Here is a 19355-nt window from a genome sequence, read left to right as displayed (position 1 = left end):
CAGCATTAAATCTCAGTCACTGCTACCCTCCTTAAACTGTCCTGTTACTCTTACTCATATGGAGGGGAGGGGGTGTTGTCAGGAAACTAAAGCTAAGCAAACCCAAATTTTCTACATTAAATAAACATTAAACAATCCATGCTGAAGCCTCCAGCCAAGTTCCTTCTTATCTGCTTACAGTATCTTCTAGCTTGTTATCAACAACTTCTGCTTTAGGGGAAAGATTACCTTTATTATCAAGTGGAGTTATTTACTTAATTATAAAGCCGGTCACTGTTACTACAGTAGATTGTAGGGTTAAATTTTGAGTGATTAGAGTTTCAGCCAAATTCTAAATTCTTCTAGAGGTAAAGCCCATTTGCTCAGTGCATATTCCAGAACATGCTGTTTTGTTGACACTAATCAAATCTGGTCAAAGAACAGATACAAACTGCCATGTATATCACTATAAATGCCACTTTCACATGAAGAGCAAATGTGTGACAGATATTCTGAATCAATGCATTTAGATAAGCTGTGAGGTTATAGTCCTGAATATGCTTACCTGACAGCAAAATTCCATCCAACTTATTTTACAAGCTTCAGAATAAAATGTGTTCAGCAACAGCAAACCTCTTTGGATTGCAAATTGCTTATGTGAGAGCAGACAGTTACTCATGATTAAACCCATTAATTCCATTTCCCCCCCCAAACAGCTCATTGACTGTTTCTTCACTGATTGTGGATGACTGAATGATTTCCAGACCACCACTGTTAGACTGTGGGGAGGCCTTGTCCCAGTTTGATTTTTCTAACCTCCTTGATATATTTGTTTACAATTAATCTGTCCCTTGTGAAGAGAAAGAAAAGTAGCTCCTTAATCACAACCTCAAGTAAGACTATGATATACTGATAGGTACTCCTGAGATACACAAAATGGTGTTTCCTTGTCCCCCTGTATCATCAAAGTCAGCTCTGCTGAGAGAGAAAGTTAGAAGTTAAAAAGATATATAAGGAAAGTATAACTAATGCAATCCTAATAAAACTGATAGGACAAACTATATTACAAACATGGATATCAATAACCCAATACTTCTGCTCTTACATAGCTATCCTAACTTCTTAGTGCTTTTTTTAAAACTGTATGACATACAGGGCATTGTGTTCAATTGATTTATGGGACTAACAAACTGGAATAATTTAGAGCAGGGGTCTCAAACTCGCCGCCCATGGGCCAGATGTGTGACGTGCTGGCCCTGCCTGGTTTAGTGAAGGGGGAAAAAAGTCCTGATAGGTCACGGGATGCCACCGTGAGTTCATACCCCTGATTTAGAGCAATGTTTCTCAAAATTGGTAATTTGAAGCTGTGTGGGCTTCACTCACTGAATTCTGAGAGTTGAAGTCCATGCATCCTAAAATTTGCTAGGGCTGAGAATTACTGATTTAGAGAGAAACCTCTTTGAGCAACTTCTGGTGACTGCATAGGCATGTTCATCTTCTTTCCTTGGCATCAATACAATATTGCCTTCTTTTAGGCAATTTTAGGCAATATTTCCCCTCCTCCTCCCACATCCCATTGTAGTTGATGGTTCTGGGATTCCCTAGTCGTCTCCTATTCAGACACTTTATTTTATTTTTTAAAAATCAGTCAAGATTCTTCACTTTCTGTGACTTTGGTCTTTTGCAGTCTCATGTCTGACGTTCAAATGCATCCGTAAGTTTATCTCACTATCCCCAAGAAAGGAGTCAGCCCTTTGGACCAGGACTATTTAAATGGACATAACCCGTTTTTACGATTTTGGTACGGCTGGAGACCTGCAGGCGCTTTGATGAACTTTGCGATCCTAGGTGCCTTTACGAGTAAAGGCCACCCGAATCAACCGTCTCGTCTGACGCGAGTTTACTCGGAAGTAGGCCCTACTGTGTTTGATGCCCCCCTCCCTCCCTCCCCTCGACGCGGCTAAGAAATCGTGGCGTCGCGGCTTTGCTTTTGGGATTGCTGGTTGCGACACTTTTAATCTCTCAGCCCCAGCAGATTCGCAGAGAACTGACCAGCGAGGGCATGATTTCTGAACCCCAGCCCCGACCATCCCCGCAAGATAAACCAAACCCTCGTCGTGCGAACGCTAGAACAACCTTGGCTCGAGTGGGTGGGGATTGGGAAGAGGGAGGAAAGGGGCGGATCGGATCCGAAGGAGAGCCGAGGAAGGGAGCTAACAGGCGGTCGGGCGCTTCAATTTGAGCGAAGCTGGGCTCTGGCTCGGCAAGGGTTAACGCGGCGGCAGTTCCTCTCCGGTGCTCCCCGCAGAGCCTGTTATGGCCTTTAAGCAGACGTCGCTAATGCATCCCGCACCAGCCCCCTCTCGGGCTGCCACTGGGGTTTCCTGCTTGTGCGTCAGGCATTGAGCCGAGCGCGGCAGCTTTCCTGCGAGCCCCAGCTGCCTTAAACTGAGCAGAGCCCGGGAACCGACGGAGGCAAGCAAGCCTTCCTCAGCTGATCTACCCTGAGCCCGGGTTTCCTCAGGTGCGACGCTTTGCACTCAGCAGGGAGCCTTGCGGACAACAGGTACGAGGCTGGCGGGAATGGGCGGCCAGCAGCGAGAGCCGCTGCTGCTCTTGCCGGCTAATGAATGGGCGCGAGGACGCCGGCAGCGCGTGCAGGCCCCACTGGAACTCGAGCGCGAGGGTTGGGAGAGGGGCTGGGGACTTGGGGGTGGGGTGGGGTTTGAGCCCAAGCCTCCATATCTCACCCTCCCCTCCCCGGACCGAAGGAAAGGGCAGAGAGAGAGGGGTGGTGGTGCTGTGGACAAAAGGTGGGAGGGGGGAACTGGCAAGGCTCAGCACAACCCCAGAATGAGGGCCTCGAGCTGGAGCAGCAGCAGCCTCCTTTTCCCTCGCCTTGTGATTTAGGATTTGCCTCCCGCTCCCCTTCTGCGTCCTGCCCCTTCGGTTGTAGCTTTTGGGGAGGAGAAGGTGGGGGTGGGGTGGCTCCCGTAGTTGAAAGAGCAAGTAAGAGTGGGAGAGGCATTTAATCCTGGGAAGGGTTTTTTTTTTCCTCCTGCCTCCCTTCCCCCCTTCCTGAGAACTGGTTTTTTTTTTTTAAATAAAAAACAACAACTTTTGTCTCCCACAAAGTCCCATGTGGGGTGCTAAGCAAAAGGAGCCATCCCACAGAAGAGTGTGATTCTTGGTGGCTCTTGAAGGGTGGACAACTTGATTGGCTTTTTTGTTGTGGTGGTGGTTGGGTTTCCCTTTGATTTTAATTGAAAAAAAAAAAAAGATTCTGCAGTTAGGAATAGATAACTTGCTTCATGCATCCAATTACTTAGCCCTTTTTTTTTTTTTTTTGGCTTTCCCACAACACCCTGGACCACAAGCTGAGCAGTGATTGTGGATTTGCATAATGTGCTAGACTCCAGTGTAGTTGATATGTAGTTCTCTGTGTGGTTCAAACATAGACATTACGTTTATTTGGATACCTGGGTTTTTCCCTGTTTGAAAAACCACTTAGATGAAGATTACCTTCTTGATGAAACACACACACACAAATTGTCATCCCATCAAATCCAAATTTTCTTAGTGCTTCTTAACCTCACCAGTTTTATTTCCACCAACAGATCTCACAAGGAGAGTCCATAGCTGCCAAGGCACAGCTTAAAAATATGAAAACCCAGCATACATAAATACCAATTCAAAATAACACTTGGAGCTTAGATAGCTTTTCATCTTCAAAGTGCTTTCACGCTCATTAGCTGAATCTCTGCATCCCCTGGATGGCGGCTTAACCTGGAATGATTTATATAGAATATCAAAGGGGGCTCTTTCTAATCGCTGTCTTGCGCTTCTGAATCTTGCTTTGTTCTTCCTTGGCAAGCTCATGCCTGAAGCTGCGATTTCTTTATGTCAGGAGAGGCTGCACCCCAATTCTAAGATTAGAGAAGAAATGGCATAGTGGCTGTGTACACAGGTGATGGGAAATGGCCAGAAATTTTCTCCTCTTCTAGATCAATGATAGTTTAATAGGGATGTTAAAAGAAAGAGGAAACAAGACAGTCAAACTAATTTCTGTCTACTTTCAAGCAAATAGCTCAATTACAAAATTCCTATACTGTTTGTGACAAAACAAGATTGAGCTGAGTGACAGTTATATTGCTGTTTTCCATAGCATGCTATGAAAAAAAGATGAGCACATCCTATGGCATTTTCTAGCATGCCAGTTGCCAAACAGGATGCTGATATGCAGGGGCATTACTGATGATAGCGTGGTGCAGCACTGGGTATCTAACTTCATTAAGGCAATTAAGGATTTTTTTTTTGCACAAAATATTTTTCATTGTTAAGAAAAAATGTATATGACCACCCAACTTACTCATGGTAACTTTGGGTTGCTTGCAGAAGTAAAATCCCAAATACAAAATCCACACCTCCCTTTGCAACAACAATCAAATCACAAAACATCAAGTGCTGAGTATTGGTCCAGAATGTCCAATCTTGGTAAAATCATTGTTGTAACAGTGCCTTAATAAAAAGTGGAATTAATTACATAAACCAGGCACATTTGAGAATGTGTAAGCAGAATATAATGAAACATATAAAAAATAAAAGTGATGCTCTTATTAATGCTGGAGACCACTAAGTAAAAGGCAAACAGCTGGAATGAAAATGCCTGATTTTCCACCCATTGTTTGGAAGAATAATTAAAATCTGGAAGTTAATAGTTAACAGTGAGGTTGTTATAAGGAAACCGAGAGCCAGACTTTTTAAGAGGCTAAGCATTTAATTTAGTAAGACATTTTAAATTAAAATTCCTAAGTGTATTTTGTAGAATTATTGTGCAATATTTTGTGGGTTGTTGCTTTATTACTGTGTGCATTTTTATAACTTTAAAACAGTGTGCCTGGGTTGATTTGGGAGGAGATAGCAGGAGTCACAAATTAGCAACAGCTGTTATATATTTTACTCCTCTCTTCAAACATCACTGGAACAACTAAGAATTTATTCAAAAGATGGCATCTGTTGCCTTCTTTCTGTGCTGGCATTTGAGCTTTGGCGCAAGAGCTGTGCCAAATAATCACACTGTCTTGCTGCTGCTCTTAAATTACTCCGGGTATTTCAGAGATGCATGATTGAGGAAGCGGGTTGACGATAGTGCTTGGCTCTTCCTTCCCAGAAAGAGTTGTTTATAAAACAAAGGAACAATGTGGTACCTAGGAAGGATGTATCTGTGTAAAGGCTACAGTCAAATAATAATAGTCTGGTTTATATTCCACGTAAGGTTACAGATTGAATACAACTGTAAAGCTAGGGTTGCCATATCTTGGTATAAAAATCTAGATTACTAAATGAGAGCAAAGATATATGAGATGCTAACTCTTTGCAATTTTTCTTAAGATGGCTCAAGTTAAAGCATTTTTATAAAAGGGAAATTTTCTAAATTCTACCCTGAAAGTCATGTTGGAAGATGCATGTTAGATTTGCAAATATTATGGATACTTTGGAGTACTTACATAGGTTGAAATTGATGGCAGTGATGAATGGATTTGTTCCGATGATGTGCAATAGTTTCACTTCCTTCAGGAAATCTAGACATTGGCTTGGAATTGCTCAGTGAAAACTCCACTCAGAAGCACTATTTCCCCTCTCCCCACCCCCCTTTTGTAAGGTAGTAGAAATTGTCAGAAACCCTATATAGGTAGTTCTCTACTTATGATGACAATGGAGTCCAAAATTTCTGTTGTTAAGTGAGACATTTGTTTTGCCCCATTTTGCAACCTTTCTTGCTGCAATTGTTAAGTGGATCATTAAAGTTGTTAACTTAGCAAAAAAAGGTTAAGTGAATCTGATTTCCCCATTAACTTTGCTGGTCAGAAAGTCACAAAAGGGAATCGCATGACCCTGGGACACTGCAACGGTCATAAATATGAACCAGTTGCCAAGCATTTGTATTTTGATCACATGCTTATGGGGCTGCTGCAAAGGTCGTAACTTTGAAAAATGGTCACAAGTCACTTTTTTCAGTGCCATTGCAACTAATCTTCTTTTCAAAAGGTGCTCTCATAGGACTTGTAGATAAGAAAAGGTTGAAGTATACTTGAGAATTGAATTTGGTATTGAAGATCGCTAGACTAATAAAATAGTCTGTGTTCTCTAATTTTGATCTGATCAAAGGTTTCAGATAGCTGCCAGAAAACAAACAGGCAGAGGGATGTGGTTCCAGTAGCAAAGGTAAAAGGAGTCCCTGTACGTTAATTCTGCTAGTTGGAGCTGACTTTAGGAGGTGGTGATTATCTCCATTTCTTTAAGTCATTGAGCCAGCTCAATCCAAAGATGTTTCTGGGGGTCATTCGGCCAGTATATCATCACACTGCAGCGCAAAGCGTATGGCGAAACTCAGAACAATGTTAACTTCTCACCTAAGTGGTACCTATTTATCTATTTGCATTTACATGCTTTCAAACTGCTAGGTTGGCAGGAGCTGAGGCAAGTGACAGCCGCTCATTCTGTCATGCAGTGGTAAGGACTCGAACCGCTGGAGGTCAGACCTCCTTTGGCGTCTTTTAAGCCACGGAGACACTGTGCCTTTGTTTTACGTAGTTGCCACAAAAGAAAAGAATGGTTCCAGTAATGCCTAGATGAAAATAGCTTTGGATGAGGATCTTACCCCATATTGCTGGGTTAGGAGAGAGGGAAAGAACTTGAAAAGAAGTTGCATTAATTAAAATAAAAGATTAAAGAAAATCAGCAAATTGCAGCTGTGGATTGGCTTAGAAATCTACACGTTCTGTGTCTGCAAGTCTTTGTGTTGCTCTGGCTTGAGCCTTAAACAAAGCACTTTATAATCCCAGCTGGAAGGCCCCTTTTAGCTTCTGAATTTACAGCACAGCTGTAGCATTTACCCAATAATAAGCTGATGGGGTTTCTTGGTTTCCCTTTTTTATGGGTATGTTGGCTTGCTCTTTCAGAACTCTGTATTGTTCTTTAAAATTTGGTTAATGGTAACTCTAGAATGAGTATTGTTTCAGACATTCTCTTTCCAGCTGAGATGGACTCCTGGTGATTTGATGAACAAGTCTGTACAATTTTCTTACTGCAGCATGAAAGTATTGCCATTATCTTCTTTCAGGATAGTCTTCCCCTTTCCAGGCTAGCTATCTGGAATTTCTGCTAGCTACCCATCTAAGTATTGATCAGGGCCAACCTTTCTTAGTTTCCAAGCCCCAGCTTTTCAAACTTAGTGTTGAGAAAGCAGTTGGAGTGCAACACATGGAGGCGGATGCATAAATACTGTACTGCAGTGGCCCCCAACCTTTTTTGTGCCACGGCCCGGTACCGGCATCACAAAATCATCCGTGGCCCGGTACCGGCATCAGCACGCATGGCAAGGCGAGCCGAGCGACCGGCCAGCCAGCCGTCCCCTGCTTGTCCCCGCCACCTTCAACTCCTCCTTTGTACCTGTGCCGATGGGCTTCGCGACAGCTTCAGGACGGTCGCTCGGCTCGCCTTGCCATGCATGCTGAAAGAATCCTCGCGCTTTAGTTTTGTTAGAAGCCGCCCCCGATGAAACCAAGGCGCGAGGATTCTTTCAGCACCCAAACGCTGCTTTCTACCCGGAAAAGCTCACCGGAAGCACTTTTTCATCAAAACAAGATGGCGGCGCCCAGCAAACCGGCGGCCCGGTAGAAATTGTTCCACGGACCGGTCCCGGTCCGGGGACCGGTGGTTGGGGACCGGTGGTTGGGGACCCCTGCTGTACTGCCCTTGGAAGTTCTACATAGATCTCTTTTGGCTGTGATCCATTCTTAGGCCCAGCTTTTCTGTATGCTCTTCAAGAGCAGAGTTTCTATTCAAAAATGGAAAAATGTGTATAGTCCTGATAATCTATTTAGAGCATCATTAGAAAATCATATGTTTTATTGTATTTTACAGTTTTGTTCTCCCATAAATATAGAATCACAGGGCTGGAAGGGATTTTGAAGGTCTTCTAGTCCCACCCCCTAACCAGGGCAGGAATCTTTATAATCACCCTGGACAACAACTTCCAAAAATTATTCTTTCTGTCTGCTTATTTGAATATTTAATTAAAGCTCCTGATTTATTCAATATAAAGTAGAAATAATCTCATGGTGGATAGATGTGGGCTGGGCAATAATTTACATTGGAAAATTAAGCCTAACAATCTATACTCGTCAAGAAATAAAATAACTTGAACTTAAGGCATTTCTGAATACCCTTGCTAGAAAAATACTATAAAATTATAGGTTTTGTTGTGGGAGAACCTCTGTTTATATGAAAAGTCAAACTGCTGCCTTCTAATTGTACACTGTAGTGTTAGAGTATGTCCCAATTAAAACTTGTAGGACTAATATTACTTGTGAATCACTTTTTATTACATTACAACTTGCAATTAGTTAATTTGAGTTGGTAATACTTGAATACAATGATACTGAAAAGTTGTGCTTCCAGTATCTAGCCCTCAAAACTTTCTATATCCTAGGAGGCGAATACTACAGTACATAGATAGAATTGTGATGCTTCAGACTATATAATGGTTTCAGTTCCTGTGGTTGATTGTTGCATATAATACGCTGCAGATATTAACACCAGATTCTATCATAATTCCTTGGGTGACTAAACTTGCTTTTTAAATTTTTATTTGGTGGGACTGCCTGCACATCAGCTAATGAATGGATGTAAAAAGAGGTACTATGTGGAATGAACCTAGAGAAGAGTGTTTATCTTGCAATAGGGATCTTAATAAGAATGTAAGGGGAATTGACAGGTGGCAGGTCTCTGTGGTGCTATAATCTAATTCTCATCTTTAGAATTACTTACCTTTTATGTGCATATTGCCTTCTGCCAGATGACTCCTAATGCCATTTCACTGAATAATACAAACAGTAGTAAGATTAATATATTACAATATAAGGAAAATAAATACTTAAGCAATAACTTCCATAATGGGAAGGAAGGTATTATTGGTGACCAACAATCTAATTTCAGATAGGGAGGGTATCTGGAGAAGAGTCTTCACAGCTGACTCAGTATATGATAGATTATAGGTCTCAGACTTAATAATAGTTCATTTAATGACTCTTCAAAGTTACAACAGCACTGAAAAAAATGACTGTTTTTCATATTTACAATCATTTGTAGTGTCCCCTTGATTATGTGATCAAAATTCAGACACTTGGCAACTGATTCATATTTATGATGGTTGCAGTATCCCAGGGTCATGTGATCACCTTTTGTGAACTTTTAACAAACAGAGTCAACAGGGAAGCCAGATTCCGTTAACAACTATGTTACTATCTTAACAATTGCAGTGATTCACTGAACAATTGTGGCAAGAAAAAAAGCCCGTAAAATGGAGCAAAATTCACTTAACATGTGTCTCATATAGCAGCAGAAATTTTGAGCTTGATTGTGTTCATAATTCAAGGACTACCTGTATTTTGGCGTCAGCCATTTCTTTAAGTATTGTTATTCCTAAAAGGAGTAGAATATGAATTTGCAAAGATCAGAAACTGAATTCTATTTGTTACTCTTCTTTAGGACGCATTGTTGGACCTTCACAATATTTGGCAGTCTAGTAATCATTTTCTGAATGAAGTAGCTTTTAGATAGTCTTCAAGTAATCTGAAATATGAACTGTTAGAATAGTTGGTGATTTATTTATTGAACTATGGATAGCTATGGTCAGATTTACAGACCCCTCACATCCCGGACATAAACTGTTTCAACTCCTTCCCTCAAAATGACGCTATAGAGCACTGCATACCAGAACAACTAGACACAAGAACAGTTTCCCCCCCCCGAAAGCCATCACTGCTAAACAAATAATTCCCTCAACACTGTTCAACTATTACAAAGTCTGCACTACTATTACTGTTAATCTTCTCATCACTCCTTATCACCCATCCCCTCCCACTTGTGACTGTATGACTGTAACTTTGTCGCTTGTATCCTTACGATTTATATTGACTGTTTCCTAATATGATTTGATTGCTTATTGTACCCTATGACTATCATTAAGTGTCGTACCTTATGATTCTCGACTCTTGACGAATCTAATTTATCTTTTCTTTTATGTATACTGAGAGTATTTACACCAAGACAAATTCCTTGTGTGTCCAATCACACTTGGCCAATAAAGTATTCTATTCTATTATCTCTTTCAGATTGGTCTCATACAGTAAAATATATTTCTTTGCCTCCAATTGCAAAATATTGGACTTAAGAGTACCTTCATATATTACAGTGAGGCATAATGTGGTTTGCTTGGTTTTGTTAAATGTATTTTTTGAGAACAATGCTTTAGTTTAATATCTAATCCATCTTTGGTTTGTCAGCACATTATGGATGACAAAATAATAGCATAGTACAATGTAAAATCATTGTAATTGTGGGGAAATACACTCAGGCTAAAGACTCTTTGAGGAAAATACTTATTTCCAAAACTTCTGTCAAAATTTCTAGATTACTGGTTTAATCCAGTCCATTTTTAAATTTCAGATACTGGTTCAGCACTCTCAATCACCTGACTCAGATGTAAGGAAAAAGGGTTGGGTATTCTTGTACTTTAAGCATTTTTATTGTTGAAATATTTATATTTAGATGTTCAAACTGTTCAACCATTACATTTACAAAATGTAGTATTCTGTTTTGTTTTTGTTTTCCTTTGTCCACCCCAATCTTTTATCATGTCATATTTTAGATTAAATTTGGAAGGACTGGCTTATTACTTATCTTTGTACAGTAAGCTATGTATGGAGCCTCCTTTCTGCCAAATTGCTTGAATATAATTCTTTTAATAATAAAGGAAGAAAGGAAAGGATGTGTTCATATGCAGAGAAGAGGCAATAAAAGGTGGAGAAGAGAGAGTGAACTACTCTGTGAATGGGTATAATACATTCTTAGAAATCCTGCTTCTTGCTTTGCAGTCTTTAGACTATGCATGCAAATAAACTCATTCTCTCTTTTCTTCTATCCCTTGCTTAAATAAGCAAAAATAAAAAAAGAAATATTTATTTCATGTTATAAAATGTTTGCGTTTAATTTGAATGGCTACTTTGGGACTTCTGTCTGTGGCTTCTGATTGAGAGTAATACCATTAGCACTAATATTTATATACCGATTCACGGTGCTTTACAGTCCTCTCTAAGCAGTTTACACAGTCAGCATATTGCCCCCAACAATCTGGGTCCTCTGTTTTACTAACCTTGGAAGGATGGAAGGCTGAGTCAACCTCGAACTGGTTAAGATTGAATTCCTGGCAGTGGAATGTAGAGTTAGCCTGCAGTATTGCATTCTAACACTGCACCACCACGGCTCATAAACTGCTTACAAACCATAGACAGAGCTTTTGTGGTTTGTTTAGCTGTTTCTGCTGGTAATAAAAGTAGACCTACTTGGAAATAATTGGATTTCATGGACATGCATGCTCAACAGAATTTAATAAGCCAGAATATTTTAAAAATTGGTCATTGGCATTGGGCATGGTAAGCTATAGTTTACTTTCAATCTTTGATTGTAGGTAACTGTTCTCCGTAGAACTGCTGCGAGCATCCAGAGAGTGGGAGGTGCTTCAGTCCTTCCTTCTCACAGGCTGAGTTATAATTGAAGAACGCTCCTCCTTCCTCCACGTGGCTCCTCCATGCGTTCTCCCAGTTTTCACTCAGCCTTCGAGAAAGCAGGCAGCGATCTCTTGTTCCTTGGCCGTTTTTCAGAGTTTTTGCTTCTAAGTGTTCAGGTTTGCCTTTATTCCTTTCCTCCTTGTCCCTGCGTTGATAGTGTGCTCTTAAATTTAATTGGTGAGGCGTTTTTTGCCTGTAGGAAGGGGTTTAAGGGCTCGGAGCTTTACTCGCCCCCCACCCCTCTTCTCTTTCTCTGCATTTCCGAGCGTGCCTTTATCCAGCCGCTTGTCTCCGTGCCTTGATTTATTGCACTATTATCATTCCCCCCTAGAACGCTTTAGAGGAAGCAACGCCTCTCCCAGCCCTGGCTTTTCGTTGTTCCTGATTGCCTGGTAAGCGAATAGGGCTGGTGCGCCTCTGATTGCCTTCGCCGTGCCGGGCGGCCATTTTGGAACCGCCTCGTGGCCGGCGCCATTTTGTTTTATTTTAAATAATATTTTTTCCTGGCTGTGTGTAAATTTTGTTTTTGGATTTAAGCTGTGTGGATTGAGGCCCTAAGCGGGACCGTCAGGCCGCGGAGCCCCTTTTTTATTGGAGGACACTGTGGTTCCGGCCCTGCTGTCTTTCCTTTAGAGGTTTTTTTCTTGTTGGCTTTTTCTGTCTGTATCAATCAGCTTGTTCAGAGGCGCGGGCACGTACTTCCCATTGTGTTGGGAGGCTGCCTAAAGAGGCCTACCTATTATACTTATTTTGCTTTCCTTATTTTTTGGCCTCTGCGTTCATTCGGCTCATTTGGATTTGTATTTAATAATTTTTATTATTATTTTCTCCTTGTGCCTATTTGGCCCTGTCCTTGGGCCCCGCCCTTAAAAAAAAAAAAAAAAAAAAAAAGGAGAAAAGAAATTATTATTATTAGTTATTTTATAATATATTCCAGCAAGCTTTTGTGTAGATATTTTTGGATAGTTTTCTCCTTGTGTTTTTTAGTACTTGGTGTTTTAAAAAACAAATTCAAATAAATAAATAAATAAATAAATAAAATAAAAATAAAAATAAAAAAAATAAAAAAAAAATTTTTATTCAAAGGGGACGTGATCTGATTTGGGAAAACCGGTTTGCGTTTGTAAGCCGAACTCCTAGGCGTGCCAACCGCCATATTTGTTGTAAGGTTTTTTCCTTGATACCATGGCAGAGAACAATCCAACTGGCTCTTCCCTGAAGGCCAAATCGAAGACGCACTATCTTCGTAAGAGGGACAAGGACTCCTCCAGTGCTTCAAAAGGACGCCTTAAGGCGCACAAAGCTCTGGAAAAGGAGTTCAGTAAACGATCTAAAGAACTGCACACTATAACTACCCCACCTTCTACCTCTGCCCATCCCCTCCCCTGCCGAGTCGTTCTTCCCCTCCAGGTGCAGTACATCCACCCGGAGCCGCCAGCCATCCCGTACTCCAGAGGCGACCTTCACGCCAACCGCTGCAGGTCTTCGCCTGAGGAGCCGCCGTCAACCATCATCCCTGATAGTATCAGGGAATGGATGCAATTGCTATCCGTCAGGGTATAGCTGATGGAATGCAGCAGCTATCCAGACCTGGTTCTCGAGGGAGGACTTCCGACGTTGAATCTTTATCTGGTCGATCTCTCTCCGGGCAGGCGCCCCAGCAGGGTCAGGTACCTTCTCATACGGATGCCCCATCCCCAGGAGGGGAGGAGCCTCAGGAGGTCTCGCAGGAACAGGAGGAAATGGGCTTTGAGCCCTTCGGGAGGAGGAAGGCTCTGAGAGGGGGTCCTCGCAGTATTCTGATTTCCTTCTCGGGACCCTATGGAGGGGGAAATGTCAGAGGACGAGGGCATTTCTCCCGAACAACCGACGGTTGTGGGCCTCTTTAAACCCCAGTTATTTAAGTCCTTATTATTTAAGGCTAAGAATAGCTCAGGCCTGGCCTCTCAATCTCCTTCTGATCCACCGCCATCGACTTCGGAGGATCCAGATGACCTCATGTTCAGGCAACCGATTGTGGAAGCAGAAGTTATTCCGGCCCCCCAATCTTCTCAGACTTGGTTGCGAGGCAGTTGGCCTCGGTGGGTCCTACACCCGCCCCTCTAGTCAGGATAAGAGGATGTTTAATCTGGACCCAGCATTCTCTTCTATGTTAGACACCCCGGAGGTAGACGATCCAATTGTGAGGCTGACCTCCTCTTCCAACCCTACGGATGCGTTGGAGGCGCTGAAGCCAGAGGACAAGCGGGCGGAGATGGCTCTTCGGCGAGCTCACCAGTCCGATGCCTGGGCCATCAGGTCGGCCACGGCCGCCTCCTTTTTCACCCGTTCCTCCATCAAGTGGCTCAGGCAGCTCAAGCAGCATATCCCCGACTAATACCAGGGCCCATCAGGATATTGCAAAAATCACAGCAGCGGCGGAGTTCGCGGCTGATGCCACCTTTCATTCGGTTAAGTTCGCTTCACGGGCCATCTCCTCCCATGTTACAGCTAGGAGATTACTTTGGCTTCGGCATTGGCAGGCCGATGTTAAAAATAAATCCAAGTTGGCTTCAGCCCCTTGGCAGAAGGGAAGCTGTTCGGGCCTGCCCTTGAACCCTTGCTTTTGGAAACTCAAGTAAGAAGAAGTTTCTTCCTTCGCTTTTCGCAGGCAGGAGTCTAGAGGGTCCCAGCCCTTTCGGAGGGGCTCCTTTCGCCCCCATACCAGTCGTCATTCTCCCCTAGATTCCAGGGTTCCCGTCGCCGGTCATCCTACCACGACCGAAGTGATACAGGAGACAGGAGCCGAAGAGGAGGCAGCTTTAGGAGATCCTTTAGAGGCTCCGGTCACAGGGCCTCCCGCCGGCCCAGATAGGGCCTCAGACCTTCTCCCCATAGGCGGTCGCCTCAGGCATTTTGCAGACCTCTGGGAGAGGTCCACTTCGGATGCCTGGGTGAGGAGTTCCGTGCGTTTTGGACTCGTTCTACAATTCCTCTCCCCCCTGAACATTTCAGGATTTCACCTGTCTCTAGGGATCCTACAAAGCGGGCTCTTATGGATTCCGCCATTAAACATCTGGCTGACATTAGGGCCATCCAACCTGTCCCATCCTCTCAACGGGGAAGAGGTTTTTATTCTCTCTTGTTCTTGGTGCCTAAACATTCAGGGGGTTGGAGACCTATTTTAGATCTCAAGCGACTTAATCGCTTTGTCAGGCGCCAGAAGTTCAAGATGCAGACTCTACAGTCTATTTTACAGGGTATCAGGGAAGGGGACTGGCTCACGTCAGTTGACCTGTCGGAGGCATACCTCCATATTCCCATTCATCCCTCATACTCAAAGTATTTGAGATTCTGTTATAATAACCAACATTTCCAGTATGTGGCCCTCCCTTCGGCCTTGTTTCAGCCCCGAGGTCTTTCACGAAGGTGCTGGCAGCTCTGGCGGCCCATCTTAGACAGGTTCCCATCCGCATCCATTGTTACCTCGACGATATCCTTATCGTATCCCCTTCCCGACAGCAGGCCGAGAGGGATACTAGTGTTACCCTTTCAGTGCTACAAGATCACGGGTTTTTAGTGAATTGGGAGAAGAGCCAACTTAGCCCTTCCACCCGCATAGCTCACCTAGGAGCTGTAATTGACTCTGTTAAGGGTAAGGTCTTCCTCTCCCAGGAGAGGCTTCATAGTATTCATACTGCTATCCGGACTATCAGGCGAACTGGTAAAGCGTCCTTGCTCAGTTTATCCAAGCTTCTGGGGAAACTTGTTTCCTGCATTTCTATTATCCCATGGGCTCGTTTGCATTCCAGATCCTTGCAGTGGTTCCTTCTGCCGCACCAGCGCTCGGGAAGGAGCACATCAAGTCAAGTGGTAAGGATACCTCCAAGGGTTCTCTCATCCCTTCTTTGGTGGACTCGACCTTCTACCAACAGAGGTCATCTATTCAAGGAGCCCCAAAGGGTCACTCTTACGACAGACGCAAGCCTTTCCGGATGGGGGCCCATCTGCAGTCTCTGTCAGCCCAGGAGTTTGGTCTCCTTCGAACGACGACACAACATCAACTGGTTGGAGCTTCATGCGGTATACCTAGCCCTGCGAGCTTTGCTCCTCAGGTGAGAAGGCACCACATTCTGGTCCTTACGGACAACACCACCACCAAAGCCCATATCAACCGTCAGGGAGGCACCCACTCCATCATCCTCATGAGAGAAGCCGAACGACTATGTCGATGGGCAGAGACGCATCTTTCCTCCATCAGGGCAGAGCACATTTCCGGGGTCTCCAACGTCCAGGCAGACTGGCTGAGCAGGGCCACGTTGGACCCAGCAGAGTGGCGCCTGCATCCGCGGTTGTTCAGGGAAGCAGCAGACAGGTTCGGGTCTCCTCTGGTAGACCTCTTTGCCTCGCCGCTCAACACGCAGACACCAAGGTTCTTCTCTCGGTTCCCTTCCCACGGGGCAGAGAACCACGACGCCCTGCGTTGCCCGTGGCCTCCCGGCCTCCTGTACGCCTTCCCTCCGCTTCCGCTGATCCCCAGGGTAATTCGGAAGTTGCTGTTCGAGAGGCGGAGATCCTACTAGTGGCCCCATATTGGCCCAGGAGGCCGTGGTTTGCGGATCTTCACGGTCTATCGGTGGTTCCGCCGTGGAGGATCCCGCTGGACCAGATCTCCCTGTCACAGGGACCTCTGCTTCATCCAGAACCACAGTGGCTGCAGCTAGCCGTCTGGAGGTTGAGCGGGAAACAATGATTGAAGAAGGCTTGTCTACCCAGGTCATAGATACCATTCTGGCTGCCAGGAGGCCTTCCACTACTCGAATTTATGATTCAACTTGGAACAGCTTCTGTAAGTGGTGCCGAAAATCCTCTGTCAATCCTCGCTCTCCTTCTATAGCACAAATTCTAGCCTTTTTACAGGATGGCCTAAATGAAGGTCTTTCTCCCAACACGTTGAGAAGACAGGTCGCGGCCCTCTCAACGGTGGTGACTGGCGCTCCTTCAGCTCTCTTTCCCACCACCCTCGCATTAAGGCCTTTTTAAAAGGGGCTTCTAATTTGCGCCGCCGGTAGTGCATAGATATCCAACATGGGACCTTAACAAAGTTCTCCTGGCCTTGACTAGGCCTCCCTTTGAACCTCTCAGGGAGGTACCACTCCAGTTTCTCACCTTTAAGGTGGTCTTTCTTGTAGCGATCACCTCAGCTAGAAGGATATCTGAAATTGCAGCTCTATCCGTGAGGAAGGACTTGTGCATTTTTCATTCTGATCGAGTGATCTTGAGACCAGACCCCTCCTTTTACCAAAAATCAATTCTGCTTTTCACAGGGCGCAGGAGTTGGTCCTACCTAATTTTTGTCCAAAGCCTCTGCATGATAGGGAGAGGCAATGGCACACCCTCGATGTTCGAAGGGCGTTGCGTATTTACATATGTCGCACGCAATCCATCAGGAGATCGGAGTCCCTGTTTTTGTCATTTCAGCCTAAAACGCTGGGTCAAAGGTACCACCATCCACGGTAGGCCGGTGGATTAGGGCGACCATTTCCAAGGCCTATTCAGTTCAAGCTCTTCCAATCCCCAGTGGGATAACGGCTCATTCCACCAGGAGCGCAGCTACATCAGTAGCTTGGGCTACTCAAGCCTCGCTTCTTGACATTTGCCGGGCGGCCACTTGGGCCTCTCCGTCACCTTTCATACGCCACTATAAGATTGACACTTTCGCTTCGGCTGAAGCGTCCTTTGGCAGGCGAGTCCTACAGCAAGTGGTTGGGGATCCTAAGGAGATTCCGATCCAGACGGAGTCCCGCCCGTAGGACAAACATGCTTTGGTATGTCCCACTCTCTGGATGCTCGCAGCAGTTCTCTACGGAGAATGGGCGTTGGTTCTTACCTGATACGCCTCTTCTCGTGGAACTGCGTGAGCATCCAGCCCCACCCTTCTTGGTCCGTCTGGTAGGGAATTCTGTTTTTCGGCCAATGATCGTTATTGTATATACTTGAGTTGTTTACTAGTTCAGTTAGAGGATTATGGTTGTCCTCTCGTCTTCGTGAAACTGGGAGAACGCATGGAGGAGCCACGTGGAGGAAGGAGGAGCGTTCTTCAATTATAACTCAGCCTGTGAGAAGGAAGGACTGAAGCACCTCCCACTCTCTGGATGCTCTACGCAGTTCCACGAGAAGAGGCGTATCAGGTAAGAACCAACGCCCATTTTCTTAACTTGAGAGAGGATGGTAGAAGGAATAAGGTGATAAGGTATATGAGCGCAGTGTTTAGTTATTACTCTGTTGGCTTTGGTAATAACAGATACAAATAATTAAGCAAGGGCTACTTGCATAGATCTAAATTAGATCTTGTTAGGTTTTGTATATATTATATTTTTAGTAGTCATGAATGCTCTGTGGAAAAATACTAAATCTGAGTTTCAGATCTCTGGAAAATCTTTGAGCAATAGTGCTTGTCATATTTCTGATTCAGATTGCATAACCAATTGAATGTTTCGTGTTGATTTTAGGACTTGTGTTTCCAACTTCTCATGCAAGGACAGCCTATTTAAAGCTCATATTTGAGTTTGGAACAAACTATTTCCACGCTCCCTCCCCCTTTCTTCATATGTAGGAAATTATGACATCTCTGGACCATAATTTATATCCTATTTTTAAAATTGCGACTTGTACAAATCTTCCAATTTCTTATATTTAGATAAATAGAAAATTGCAATTTATTCCCAAGCATCATTCAAAAATGGATTTTGTACACCTGTTTTTCTTCTCATAACAAACCATGGTCTTGATATTTCACCTGAACTGGTGGACAGTATCTACAAATAGTAGTAAAACTCTGGTGTCTGTTTGATACTTTGTAAACCTTCATTTGGGTGAAATGCTGCATCGTAAGGAAAAAGTTTGTCAACAAAGGTATCTCAAATGGGCTAACTTACAGAATATGTTGGAACAATTACTACCAAGGGAATGAAATTTGGGGAATTTTTGTTGCTTCAGTCCTGCAGTGCATGGTCAGCTGCGTTCACAATGATTCTCATATTCAGCAGCTGAAAACTTCCCACAAGAGGAAATCCCGAAGGAACTGGTAATTGCCGACACTCTTGTGCTCCTTGCCACATTCCCACTAACAATGTCTTTGGAGAGTCAGTGGAGAGATGGTCTAGTCCAGGGGTGTCAAACTGGATTTCTTCGAGGGCCAGATCAGCATTGTAGTTCTTCATGGGCCGGCCAGGAAGGGGAGGGGGAGGTGGGACAGACAAAGCTGCAGCACTTTGCTGGCCAAAATGGGGCACGGGGGGCACCTCCCACTCACCCTGTTTGGGATGGCAAAGTGCTGCAGAAAGCCACCTGGCCTTCTGCAGCACTTTGCCATCCAAAATGGGGTCGGGGGCATCCCCCAGCCCCATTTTGGGGCTGCCAGAGGTACTGCGGGCTGATTCTTTGCTGTTTCCAGGTTGGCCCCATGGGCCAGTTTTAAGCACCCTGTGGGCAGCATCCAGCCCACTGGCCTTGAGTTTGACATCCCTGGTCTAGTCCCTCTCTGTTAGCACGCCCTGTACTGGCCACTCATGCACTCTCTCCCCTACTTGGCGATAGCCACTTGTTCTGTCTGCTGGGGAAGGAGAGAGGGATGGAGAAAAGTAGGGAAAGAAGAACGGAAGGAGAAAGGACAGAAGGAGAAAAGAAGGAACAGGGAGATGGCCCTTACTTGGTTACTGAGAAGGGAGAGCTCATTAGTGAGATGGGCAGCATATCAATTTA

General features: G+C 44.3%; 1 protein-coding gene across 2 annotated transcripts in view; it reads left to right on the top strand.

The window, feature by feature from the left end:
- The first annotated feature begins 2162 nt into the window (after positions 1-2162).
- NDST1 (N-deacetylase and N-sulfotransferase 1) overlaps positions 2163-19355 on the top strand; it is a 111221-nt gene continuing 94028 nt past the window's right edge. Inside the window, exon 1 of one of the 2 annotated variants that reach the window (XR_015747578.1) lies at positions 2163-2545. The gene's annotated coding sequence lies outside the window, so the exon portion shown is untranslated. The remainder of the gene's footprint in view (positions 2546-19355) is intronic. The other variant, XM_026686177.2, reaches the window with a different exon arrangement.

The sequence above is a fragment of the Notechis scutatus genome, chromosome 2 (assembly GCF_049901735.1).
Source record: "Notechis scutatus isolate UNSWTSFEM ecotype Mainland chromosome 2, rNotScu1.2, whole genome shotgun sequence".
NCBI lineage: Eukaryota > Metazoa > Chordata > Lepidosauria > Squamata > Elapidae > Notechis > Notechis scutatus.
This window is presented reverse-complemented; position numbering and strand designations above follow the sequence as displayed.